The following is a 13,103-nucleotide window of genomic DNA, read 5'->3' on the forward strand; positions in this document are numbered from 1 at the left end:
AAAATTAAATTACGTTCGAAGTTAGAACACGCCATTAGCATTACTGGTTACTGGAGTATAAGATATATGCTTCTGGAGTCTATCAAGTATATAATATGTTCATTATTCAGATTTATATTCAAAATTGTAGAGGAAATAGAATTAGTAAGATATGAGATAATTCAAGGAGATGAAGTAGTTGAAGTGGATTTGGACCTCGAATTGAATTTAATTTAATATGGGCATACATAATTCAGAATTTAAAAGATTTATATTTAAAAATCGCAAAAAGGTGGGCTACAATTCAAAATTCGAACTCAACCCAAAGATAGGCTACCCTAAATTGAAATTATCTTAAAGTTCAGCATACCAATGCAGTTCGTTCACCCCAACCACCAAAGCTTCTTTCCACCCCAGCAGAGATCCCAACCTACCCCAAAACTTCAAACTTCAAACATACCCAAGTGGGATGCCTCTCCTCCTAAAGTCCTCTCTTCGCAACGTTGCCGATCGTCCACTTCCGCCTTAATCTCTAATTCATTTACAGCCAGCATTTGCTCCTCGCGGCATCGGCATACGATAAAAGCCCCTGGCCTAAGATTGCAATCTCCATTTTCCACGGTGAATTGAATGCAGGTTTCTCAAACAGTTAGAAGTTAGCCGAACCAGGGAAGCTCAGCGTCCTATTCACCTTGTGCCTCGCGCGGCGCGAGTCAGCAAGCATCCATCCCCTTAGCAGTTTTTGCGTGGTGTAAACACAAAACTCGCATCACGGAAGAGAGATAGGGAAAACGTATGCACCGCGGCCCGCTCGTGCCTCCGCCGTGTACACACCTCTGCGCCCGCCTTGGCGCAGGGCGGAGGGTTTTTCTAAAGACGCGACACAGGGAATGCGTAATACGCGGAACAATGCTCGACACGCTTTCCTGCAACTCCGCTCACATTCACGGCATCCGTCCGCTCCATTATCTTTTCAGAAACGTCCACTTTGTGCCGTTTTCACGTCGGGGACCGACCGTGTCCCCGACAGCAAGTAGCTTAACTCGCCACCCCCAGTTTCGAACCGCCCACGCGCTCGAACGTACGGATGATCGTGTTATCGTGAGCGCAGCTCCCGCAGATATTCGACGAGCAAAATTTATCAATCGCGTAAATCAGCCGGTGAAACGGGAACGTTTAATGCGGCGCCGCGAATTTATGCGGGCGGCATATAGTATACGGGACAGGCAATTTATATCGAGTCGATTCGGAATAAAGCGAGCGCTCGTAAATTCGTTATAAACCGACTGGCTACGGATCCATCGGCTGGGGAAAAAATGGAATTAATTTTAGGAGAAATGCAGGATTATATTTAATTAGCGTGCGAGGCTGATTGACGCATCGTCGATCCGTCACGGAATCCTATTTGAACGATATGCGAACGTTAAAAACGATGATTAATAATTTCGACTTTCATCGACGTTGTGTGTATGATTTCTGATGAAATATGAAGTGTTTGCTCGGAGGAGCCACTTGCAGAATTTTTTTGAGTTTCGTGGCTCGGGGGGATTCACTTTTTATGGGGAGCAGGGATGATGGTTTGAAATATGAATGGTGACCTTGATATGAGTTTAAAAAAGGGTAGAAGAATTTTATTGGTGATTGATTTTTTTTAGTTGACCTGGTGATGGTTAGTGGGTTAAAATTACACTTTCTGTGGGTAGGTATTTTTACGATAGTTTACTTTATCGATTTTTATGTTTATTTTGATGAGGTAATGGGATGCAAAATTGTTCATAACGATGGAAAAGGGTGAGAGTGGCAAGTACTCCTGTATCTTAAAGAAGTACTAAATATTAGATATTGATTTAAAAATAAAGCTACCCCATCATGCTGCAAAGACTTAAACCCATTCCCTCCGCCACAACTATCAAACACCATAACGTTTCAAATATTCCAATGAAACTCCTCCGAGCAAAAACTTGAACAGCATTCACTCTCAGCACAGACACGCATAGCGCGACATTTCACAGCGAGGCTCCACCCTCGAGCCTCGCTAGTTAATGAAGGACTTAACAGAGACGTAAACGGGAAATTCAACGTCGGGAGGGTACCAAGGGGGTTGGGGGGCCGTATCACCGTGGGTTTCCGTTTTTGCACGGGAACAGTCACGTCCGTGGACAGGCACGCGCAGTATCTGTAGGACCTATCCCATGGCGAGGCCGTGCAAAAGCCTCCACTGTCACGGCGCGTAGACGCGTGTGCGTTAGGTCCCTCCATTCTCCTTCGTACCCCATTATGCTCCCATGAATGGAGTCCGCGTTTGAGTACGAGATTCGAATCGGCGCCCCGACCATCGTCGACACTTCGCCTCTGTTCGAACTGTCAATGGAGAAAGAGCAGGAGGGGCGAGGAGGGGAGCAGAGACAAGGGGGGAACGGGAACGCTTCACGACAATGGCAAACTCGCGCCACGTAGACGAGCCACTGGCTTCGCGTGTTTTTTTTTTTTTTTTTTTTTCTCCTACTCGACATCGGCCGGTTGTCAGTCTCCCTGACTGTGTGACACGTACTCGAGAGAAAAAGGATATTGATGGCCGCGATGAAATAACGGCCGCAAACGGAGAAGTTTAGAGTCATGGGGGAAGGGACTTTTAACGTGTGCTCGCGTCCAGGGTTCTTCATCGATCTCGCCCTGGGGGAAATTGTTCCCCTGATGGGGACGTGGCCGAGTGCACCTTTGGCCCAAACTTGGTGAACGTTTGAAAGTGTGGAAGTTCTTGGTATGGTGGCGTAAATTCTCTAGGTAGAGTTAGAGACATTTGGAGTGGGTTGTTGCCACTGTAGGTAATTGTATTCTTGTGATTGTAAGGTAAAATTAAATGGAGTTTTAGGTCCAGGATTGCAGCAGGATTTAAGTGGAGTTTTAGACCTAGGGTTGCATCAGAACTGATACAGAGTATTAGACACAGGGTTACATCAAAATTTAAACGGAGTTTTAAGTCTAGAATGGTCCCAGAATAGTCCCAGGATAAATCAAGAATTTATATCCAAGCTTTAGACTCAGGATTATGTATTTCCCCTGAGTAGCGAACTTGACCTTAGTTACCTTATATTCTCATTATAATTTAAAAAAAAAGAATAACAAAAATTCATTGAAACTGCTAGGTTTCTTAATACACTTAAACGTGGCTGTGCCTAATTTGCCTGACAGTCACAGTCACCATCTACTGTACCCTATGCCAGACTCTAGGCAACCGTCCCGACGCAGCAAGTGTTTATCCGTCACAGCCCATCCGAGTCCATCGGATTAGAACAAATGAAGCGACAAATGACTCATTACTTTCAATGACAGAAATTGGATTTTTGTGAGGGTCCCTCGCCGCACGATTTCGCAGCTCGGGAGCCCTGTCTCTATCCAGAGCGACTCTTATTGCTTTCTTTTAATTTGTGACTGCTCACACGTGCGCCCCAGCATCCCCTTCGTCGCCATCCGCCGCGACGAACCCGACGCCTCGCGCGGCCGATTCGATTGTCGCCTAATGCGATCAGGGGGAAAATCGAAACGACGTCGATCGACACAACTGCTCGCCACGTCCTACAGAATCGGTCCTCGAATCGTCGAAACGCGTAACGACCATTCGTGAACGGTAACGAAGAGCAAGTTCGCCACCCGCGGCGACCAATTACTCGAGGGGAGAACGAAGAATTTTCAGGGGGTGCCCGAGCGCGCGAGCACGCATTGTGTCTACAAGATCGTTATTTCTTGTCGATTTCGAACGTACTTATGCGTCCACGCTGAATACCGGCACAATTAAGATCCCCGACGGAGGTAATGGAACGTTTATTCTCTGCTTAGTACTTCGATGTTCGGAGCAATGGGGTTTCCGAGTCTCCTACTGATCGTTCGATTTTCTCAGTTACTCAGTTCGATCTTTTTCGGATGTTCCTGAGAACTTTCTTGAATTTTCTTTGTATTTTTAGGCAATTCTCAGCTTTTCACATTTCCAAATACATAGGTATACGTATCAATTCTCAAATATTCAAATATTCGAACCTTCCAATTTTTGAAATTTTAGGATGTTTGAACATTTAAATTGTTGGGAGGAAGTTACCTATGATATAATGACATTAGACTGAAGCATTATGGGATTATGAGAATTTTAATTACACGCTACTTTTTAGTATTGTTTTACAAAGTTTATTGCTAACATTTTCTTAAAGCATTCAAGATGAGACATTAATATACACCTATTTTTTCCTATTTTGATTTATTACACGAATAACTGAAATCTCACGAGACAAGCGTTACACGATAGTGAATCCTTTATACCCCTACAATTTTCACAATAATTCCCCTTCAAAAAGAAATACTGATCTCGCATATGCAATATTTCGACCTCAATGTGTTTCTCACTATCGCCACGAAATCCAACGAGGATAACAGGCAACATAATTCACACAACCTCTCTAAACAATCCATCCCGTTCACCTTTCCGCAAGAGCAACCGAGCCAGGCTGACCCGAAGCCCCCAGGCCTTTCGCACGCAAGCCGCACGAGTCAAATCCACCTCTCCACAATTTCCAGCGGCATTTTCCCCAGCAATTCGCGTCTCGATCCAACCGGTAAAACCACTAATGCCGCTTCCATTATAATGTCACATTCGATTTGGCATATCCGCGTAGGTGTTCGTCGTTCGACAAGCACCCTCTCCCATGGGCCATCCAACGATATGCCTATCCAGGGGGCGCGTAGACGCGGGTCCAGCGTCGTTCAAATTTCACCGATGCAATTTCAAGACCGCGTCGCTGCTCTCATTCATATTCATCGCGTCAAACCTGGCCACGGTGTCGCTTGTATTTACGCCCCGCTGTCGAGGAGAACCCACTCGATCATCCTTGGTCAGCTCATCGATCCCGCTGATATGGTTATGGATCTGGAACGAATCGATTGACGATTAAGTGTTGAGTTATTTGTTATAACAATGACGTAGTTTTAAAGAGAATGTAGGAAAAGATGACCTACGAACCGTGCTTGGTCTTTTATGGATTTATGAATGAGACTCAGGGTGTGTGGCTATGTTAAAGGGTGAGTCAGACTAAACAGTTCTGTTGGCGAGCGATGGCTGATGTGTGTTGTGTGGCTGTTTAGAAGACGAAGTGTTTGGAAAAGTCGCATTGCTAAAGAATAAGAATATTGTTCCTAGAGAATCTGGCAAGGGAGTGGGGAAGGCTATGCCTTTCGGTAAGAGGACTGTGACGAACCTCACAGCACTTACCCTCACAGTACCTGGGAACAGAGCGTTTGAGGAAATTCTCTACTGCTTTTAAAAAGGTTTATTAGCATATAACATAGTTTATTATAATACAGGGATCTCGAGTATCCAGTTATGGATATACATAGTTATGGATACAAAAACAGAGAAAAAATACGGAAACAAATTTAATACAAAACCTCTATTAAGACAGTGACAATGTCGCTGCTCTCTACGACCCTTAGCTTGGACCTGAAGAGCGAACCAAAATGAATCCTCTTCCACACAAACAGACCATCGTTCCCATATCAAACTATTAACTACTTAAAGAAACCCCAGCTCTTGGCTATTAATGCTAGCACGCCTGACATCATCGTTGCCTTTCACATATTCATTCCAACATTAAGATCCGCGTGAAGCAGTGGCCTCGTCAGCCGCGGTTTAATAAACGGATTAAAACGCGACACTACTCCGCGCAGGAAGTAGGCATTCGAGCCTTGTGTATTGTACACCGCACACACGCTACGCTCCTGTGTGCCAGGAACCAATGAAACGGTTCACGACTGACGCCTCCTCGATCGAGGGGATCCCGTGTTGCCCCAAGGCAATGTCCCGATTGGATCCCACATCTACCACGATCCTCGACCGCAGATAGTAATACTGGCCTGTATGTGTAGGCACACACACGGGGCTGCGAACTCGACAATGCCAGGTATTTAGCCAACCGACCGTTAATACGAGTTCGCGTCGCTGCCTGGCTGACTGGATCTGTTCGATAATTATCTCCTGGTTAACTTTCTCACCTTTGCCTCCAGCTGAAGAAATGAATTTATTGGGCACCCCGACGCTGTGGTCACGTGTGGCTTTTAGGACGAGGGTTCTTATTTTTAATTGAGGAAGAATATGAAACTATAGGCTCTGTGACGCTTCGGTGGATTCTTGATGGTTTGAGAGATTTCGTTTTGAGAGTTTAGAAGAATGTGGGTTTGAGGTCTGACTATGAGGGTTTGATTCTACTTACAAGCAACATCGCTTGAATGTCGTCTTCCGATATTGATGAAATTTGGTATATAAATACAGTATCATAGAATATTAGACATGGATTATTTTTAGCTGCTGATGTCTATATTTAAGGGATGAAAAATCATCCTCACGGTTGGCGTGGAAAATACATTTTCATAAATATTTCGAAATTCGTTTATATCATCTTATTGCTCATAAAATTTGTTTCTACCTGTATTAGTTTTCGAGATGTTTACGAAAATGTATCTTCTACTCCAATTTTAGGGGTGGTTCTCACCCCCTAAACACGAATATCCCACATCGATATTCTCTTCACTTTATTTCCCAGATAGCTGCCTTAATTCCATCTCGCCTGCTACATTGATTATTCCCCAACCAATTAGAACCTAACTACATCGTCATTACTCCACCCCTGATCATAAAAACCTCCCCCCAGAAATCTTCATCTTAAGCGACCAAATCCTTTCGCCTGCTTTCGAACAGATGCAAATTCGTGCCCGATAATTCGCTCGAAGAGAAATCACTCGCTCCTATTGAGGTCGTTTGATACCAGGGCAGGGGCGAGACATTACCCCGCGATGAAAGCGATTTCCGCGTCGACGGACGTTCCGCTCGCCCGCGCGGGAAGGAATTAGAATTCCTGGCGGAAAATCAGGAAAGATTATCGCCGCGGCTGTTCCTCTGACGGCGAAAAGGAAGAAAGGGAAACGGCATGAATGAGCGTCAGGAGGGAAGCGGGGGTTCGCGGGGAGGGGGTGCTGGAGAACGAGAGAAATAGGCACTAACTTTGTCGCGTCTTTTTCCCAGGCCAAAGGCACAGGGGTCTGAATATATTAACGAAGCCGCGCGCGCTTTGACGCACACGGGCCGCGCGGCGCGTAATTTTTAATTACGAAAAAGAACCATGCCTCTGCTCAGCGGTCTTCCTTCCCGCGCTCGCATTCACGGACCTGACTACTGTGCCCCGCGTATTTATCGCGCCCCGCCCATATACGCGCGTATATTCTATATGCAGCGCGACGGTCAAAGCGAATATGTCGCTGTCGACCCTTTTTTTTTTTTTTTTTTCCTCCACCGATTTGCTGTCGAACATACACGCACAAACGGCATCGCGACTCGCTTCTGGCTGTCTGCGCGAGCGATAACCAAAACCGGGGACCTGAATCGAGATTCCGTGGAATACCGTAATTGATGCAGCTAATTCATCACGTCGCCTCTTGGGAACAGTGCTGGATCTAGCTTTGGGAATACCACCGCGGTCAGGCGACTTCGTCGTTCTTTGAACTGGACTTGACTGCACGAATTCGGGGAAAATGGGGTGCGAAAGTTGGGCTGGGAGTTTCAGGATATTATTTGTGTAATGTGGAGTCTGTGGAGTGAGTTTGTTTAAGTGCTGGGGTGGGAGGGTTAATGGTTCCATTGGATACTAGATTGTAGCTTTCAGTAGAGGGGAAATCAAGTTTTATAGTTTCGTGTATAAGTAGTTACATAGGAATTTTAGTTTGTTGCAGTTTACAGATTTCGTTCAATCGATTTTGAATACTATTTGCAAGAAATAATTATTCGATTATTAGGTACTTACAGTGTGTTCTATGACTACTGTTTATTAGGTATTAGGTACCTATGTTTTCTGAAAAAGTATAGCAAAGAGTGTGCAATATATTTTAATTGACAGATACAGACACTATCTTAATTGAAGAGTCAAAACTAGTCAGCCAAATCCCTACCTATACTACTTGTATTTAAAGACCCCCTCTTCATCTAAACTCTTCTTGTTACCCCAACCTGATTGTAATTCCTTCGATAGACGTGCTTTCGACACTATCTCCTCAACGTGCTATCGCTGGCATCGGAGACGAGAGAAAACAGGGAGACAGTCTAAAGAAGGTGGTTGAAGCACGGCCAATCGTAAACCGACTGTTTCACTTGTTTGCTTTGATTCAATGCAACTCGTTTATTGGGTAGCCATTCGATGGATACCTCGAGAGCTCCCGGCGTCTAAGTCGAGGAAACTTTTCCCTCGGTGCCTTAAAACCGGACATAAAAGCCACCACCATCGATCCGCTGCGTCTCTCTCCTCACCGATTGTCCCTCGGCCCGCCCTTCTTTTTGCTTCGCAGCCCCCGATGCGAAATCGATTATGAAAATACGGGGATGCTCGAAGGAAAAAGTTTGCGCGTCGAACGTCGAGACAGGCGGGGAAATACCTTCCTTCCAGTCATTCTACTCTGACGTTTTTCCTGCCTGTTTTCCTTCAAACTTACGTGTCTGGCTTTGGCGGATCTATGATAGCGTTTTATTCTTCAGCCTGGAGACTTTGAATTTTAAATAGAGGAAACTGAGGTGGGAATCGGGGTTCGATGGAGCTTAGATGTATTTCTTCGTTGTAGGCTTAGACTTAGTGAAGAGTCTTCTCGATATAAGTTCACAGTTCAAAAGAAAATAGGTTGCAGTGGGAGTCATGTCTCTGAGGTCCACTTGTGTGCTGATAACTCAGTTTTATTTGGAAAAAAAGATTGTAGATAGAAGCAACCTATTTGCATGGAATAATTGCAAAATATACTAAATACATGCATGTAGCAACCTTATAATGAGGGCCACATTTATAAGTTCAACTTCTCCGTTAATTTATTCCTATCTCGACAAGAAACAAAAAGAAAAAAGAATGAGCGACATTACATATAATACAACTGAGTAAATATTAACAAAATATAGTGAATAAAATAAATAAGCTCACAACGAGGGAATATTCGCAGCGACCTCATATAGAAATTCAAGCTTTGTTCCTTCCGAATAATTCATAGAAATCTCGATTATAACAAGCTTATATCGCGAAGCCTTCTGTCAGGTCGACCCGAGGCAGCCTCGCTCCCGGGGGTCAGAGTTCACCTATATTGCCTCGTCCCTCGATCGCGGCGATTCATATGCCCCGAGTAACATAATACCGCGTGGCTTTATTTGCAGAGTGTGTCAGAAAAGCCCTCGGAGATTTCCTCTTTCATATCGAGTCCGCGAATGCAATATAGCCCTAGAACAGGGGAAAACAGTCGGCGTGCGCGGGGGTGGAAGGTGCAACTGAAAGCCAGGGGGACAAATAAGGAAAGAGTGTAACGTTAAATTCGTCTGGTTCTCGAAAAGGCACCGAGTGGGAAAAGGGGGACGAGGCAGAGGTGGGGGGGAAGTAGTAGCACAGAAAAATGTTCACCAACGTTGGAATACCTTGAAGAACCTGCGCCTGTGCCGGTTTTCTTCCCTCTGTCCGACAGGTGTGTAGGTATGCGCAACCCTTTGCGCCCTTGCTTTAATTTCAAACAGCGTGTCGGTAATTCCCGCATCGCAGCTCTGAAAAGTCTGAACCGTGAAACGTCTCTCTCCTCTTTTCGCCCCTCGAACTCAGCCCCCTCCCTTTTCTACCCCCTCCACGTATCCCGTTGCCACGGTGGATCTTGAAAATTCACAGTTCCGGTGTCGAAGAGAGAATTCTCGCAAGGCAACGGTGGATTAAGGGATTAAAGGATGCGTGGCGGGCTTTGACGTTCTCGTTTCTCACTTCTCTCAGCGTTTTACGACAGGAGCATCGCTTTCCAAATACCTCTTTTCGCTTTCTTCTCGTCCTATGCCCCCTTCACGCCGCCCCTCGTCCCTCCCTTTGCCGTGCCTTGCCTATTTCTCCACCTCTCGCCCTATAACCCCATCCCCGTGTAACGCGACGCCACCTTTATTTCCCTTTGAGGCCGCTTTTTCACGAATTGCCTTTGCTCGTTTCGCGTTAATGCTCCGCCGAAATGGGATGCGCCTCGATTCAGCCCCGTGCGTGTCTACGTGGCCGCTCCAGCTTCCGGTTCGCCGATGAAAGATCGACGATCGACCGAGAGGGCACCAGGGGTCGTCTGCACTGTTGCCATATGTCGAGACGAAGTGTCTACCAGTGACGTCATAAAGTAGAAAACAGGGGATGCTGCAAGCAATGCAATCAAATACCGTAATGCCAGCAATCGTTTCTGCGAGACGAAGCCTCGCCCCGCGATTCTCGAACGCTCAGCGTTGCCATATCCAGGGACAAAATGTCTTCCAGTGATGTCGTAAAGTAGAAAAGTGAGGGTATCTTCTACTACTTCTACTTCTACTACTTTTCTACTTTACGACGTCAGTGGAAGACATTTTATCCCGGTATCTGGCAACATGGATCTCTCGAATCTCGCGGGGCGATGCTTCGTCTCGCGAAAACGATTGCTAACCGTTCCAACAGACGTGAAAGGAATTGCAGATTCGCAAACACGCTGCTCCCTCCCCTTGCTTCCTCACCCTGGCCAATAAAGCGGCGGTATTGTGCGAGCCAATGAAACAGATCAAACCGATCGGGATTAATCAATTCGCGGTCGAGTGGCGCTGATTTGCAAGGAGCACCGTGGCCGAAGTGTCTTCGCTGCGACGATTCTTGCGCGGCGTACTCGAGCTAACAACCTTCTTTCCCTCCCGTCTCTCTTTGACAATTACCCCTGTTAATTACCGCCGTTGAACGACCCAATCAACGCCGGGGTCACGGGGCTAGCGAGAATATGGAAACGACTTTGTGAGAGAATTTACCGAGGGCCCTGTCTTCTTTATCAAAGACTCGGTAACGCGACAGAAGCAGCATCCCGCGCAGACGATCGCGCGAGCGGAGGCTTAATTGCGCCTACAAAAGCGTCAATTGCTGTCGAGGCTTTTTGATATCGGCGGGGCTGATTGGGACCTCGGTCGACGGCACTTTCTGCCCTTCGATGGAGTTCCTTTGGAGTTATGATTATAATGGACGCGGGGGACGCATAAGTTACCTGGCCTTTGACAACTGGTATAATTGAATATGGTAGTTTTATGGCGATAGCTCGGGGGGGAAATTGGGAACGAGAGTGGAGAGTGCAATGGGCAAATTTTTTTCGGCCGTCACACTGGGGTTTATTTAAATCAACAAAAATATGGAGACACGTATTCATGGATATTTTACTCTTATTTTATTTTCACTGTGTTTTAGATAAAGGATAGTAGACAAAGGAACCAATTATGTGACATTATAACATGGTACCTCAAAAACTGCTCTCTGATTTTCTCGTTTCGTTATGAATGCACTCGTTAAAATAAAGCCAAAGCTGTGCCACAGAATCAGTTTCGGTACAAAATAATTCTCCATTTTTTAACCCACCCCCAAATGGATCCACCCATTATTGAAATTGGGAACGTTGTTATTGAAGCCAATTCGAGATACCAGTGTCGAAAATAACACGTATTATTGTGTTGTGATATGGCTGGGATAGGATATCAATGTTTTTCGCGTTCATCGGCTTTGTTTTCGAATGAGAGGAGCATGGAAGAACCTAACCAATGTTTGGGGTGCGTTCCACCACCCGTGCCTCGCGTCCCAGCACACTGCTTTGACCTTAGTCTGCCCCACTACCTGTTGTGTGTATTGAAAACCTTTTAAGAGATCAATGTCAGTGATATTCGAGATTTCGCGTGGACAACATCGTGTAGGTCGTTTCAAAGAATTCTTACGCGTGGAGCTACACCTAAACATAAAGTAAGTTCTCATTTCTAATGTTCTATTATTGTGACTGTGGATGAGTAAATTATTAGAATATGTAAGATATGTATTTTTTTTAATTTAGAATAGTGTAATGATGAAAGACGTATAGTGTTAAATAATGGACTTTTTTGTGTTGGATATTAGTATTCTTTTTCTAAAAGAATATTTCTAAATTGTGTCATCTCTTTTGGGTCCATGAAATTCTTTCATACAATTTTTAAATTTCCACGTATTTTATCTGAACGTAGCTTCTTAATTTCCACTTCAATACTCCTTGCAACACGCCATATGGATTCTGTTTGCAGACAAACTCTCAAAACCACCATACTGCTCAGACCACACGTAGCAAGCTCGCCAGTGGTATCAAAGCCAAAAAACAGAGCTGTGAGAATCGAGCATGTGTTTCACGGTTTCCGATTACTCCCCCTGGTTTAAAGTTCCACGTTAATCGGTGTCGTTTTTTCGAAATTCCCTTCCACGCGTTTCCAAGCACACCCCACGTGTCTCGGTCCTCCATCGTTTGCTTTTCCAAACGATCCAAAGCACACAAGGAGGCACCTTAAGCCAACCCCTTCACCAGCTGAGTTACAAATTAATAATCCCGATCCACTTTGCTCGTCTCGATCCACTCTGTCGGTTCTATCGTTCGCTAACGTTCATTTAAATTTCATTGAACTTTGGAGGCGATCGTCGACAGGGTGACAATCGATCCTTTCTGTCTTGGGGAGGCTACAAAGTTTTAATTTACAATTACAGCACGATAGCTGCTCGCCAAAGGACGGTTTATTTCTTTCATTTATTTTTCCGCGCTGATTTTCTGACACTTTAATTTAATTAAGCCCGCGAAATCAGCCGCGGATTGAATAGTGATTCAATTCCTCGGGAAAGATTTCCATTGCAGTCGCCACGACTTTAATTCGTAGTCTAAAAACGTATTCAAGGATCGCCTTTTATTCACAGGTCTGTCACTGAAACTCGGCTGGAATAATAAATGGGAACGGAGAGGTCGATCCAGGAACGCGGATTATTTTCCGTCGTCATAAACCTGTCACGAACATCGTCCAACCATCGTCACCTACAACTATAAACACGTGAGCCAATACGTCACACTTTATCCTGTATTCGTATAAACTTTACAGAAATGAGCCGTAAACGAGAACCGTGGCACACGGTTTCGAGTTCTGTTGCTTGTCGAAATAAAATGCTGAAAAAACTGCTGCTAATATTAGATGAAGTAATATTGTAGATTTATTTGATGATGAATAATTTTTTGCTCAGCCCTCTATGTGTTATTTTTGAGAGAAA

At 45.1% G+C, this 13,103-nt stretch overlaps 1 protein-coding gene across 1 annotated transcript in view; it reads left to right on the forward strand.

The window, feature by feature from the left end:
* Fz2 (frizzled 2) overlaps positions 1-13,103 on the forward strand; it is a 144,749-nt gene that overhangs the window by 14,101 nt on the left and 117,545 nt on the right. Inside the window, exon 2 of the mRNA XM_076390615.1 lies at positions 12,759-12,889. The gene's annotated coding sequence lies outside the window, so the exon portion shown is untranslated. The remainder of the gene's footprint in view (positions 1-12,758; positions 12,890-13,103) is intronic.

This window comes from Calliopsis andreniformis, unplaced genomic scaffold (assembly GCF_051401765.1).
Source record: "Calliopsis andreniformis isolate RMS-2024a unplaced genomic scaffold, iyCalAndr_principal scaffold0022, whole genome shotgun sequence".
In the NCBI taxonomy this organism is placed as follows: Eukaryota; Metazoa; Arthropoda; class Insecta; order Hymenoptera; family Andrenidae; genus Calliopsis; species Calliopsis andreniformis.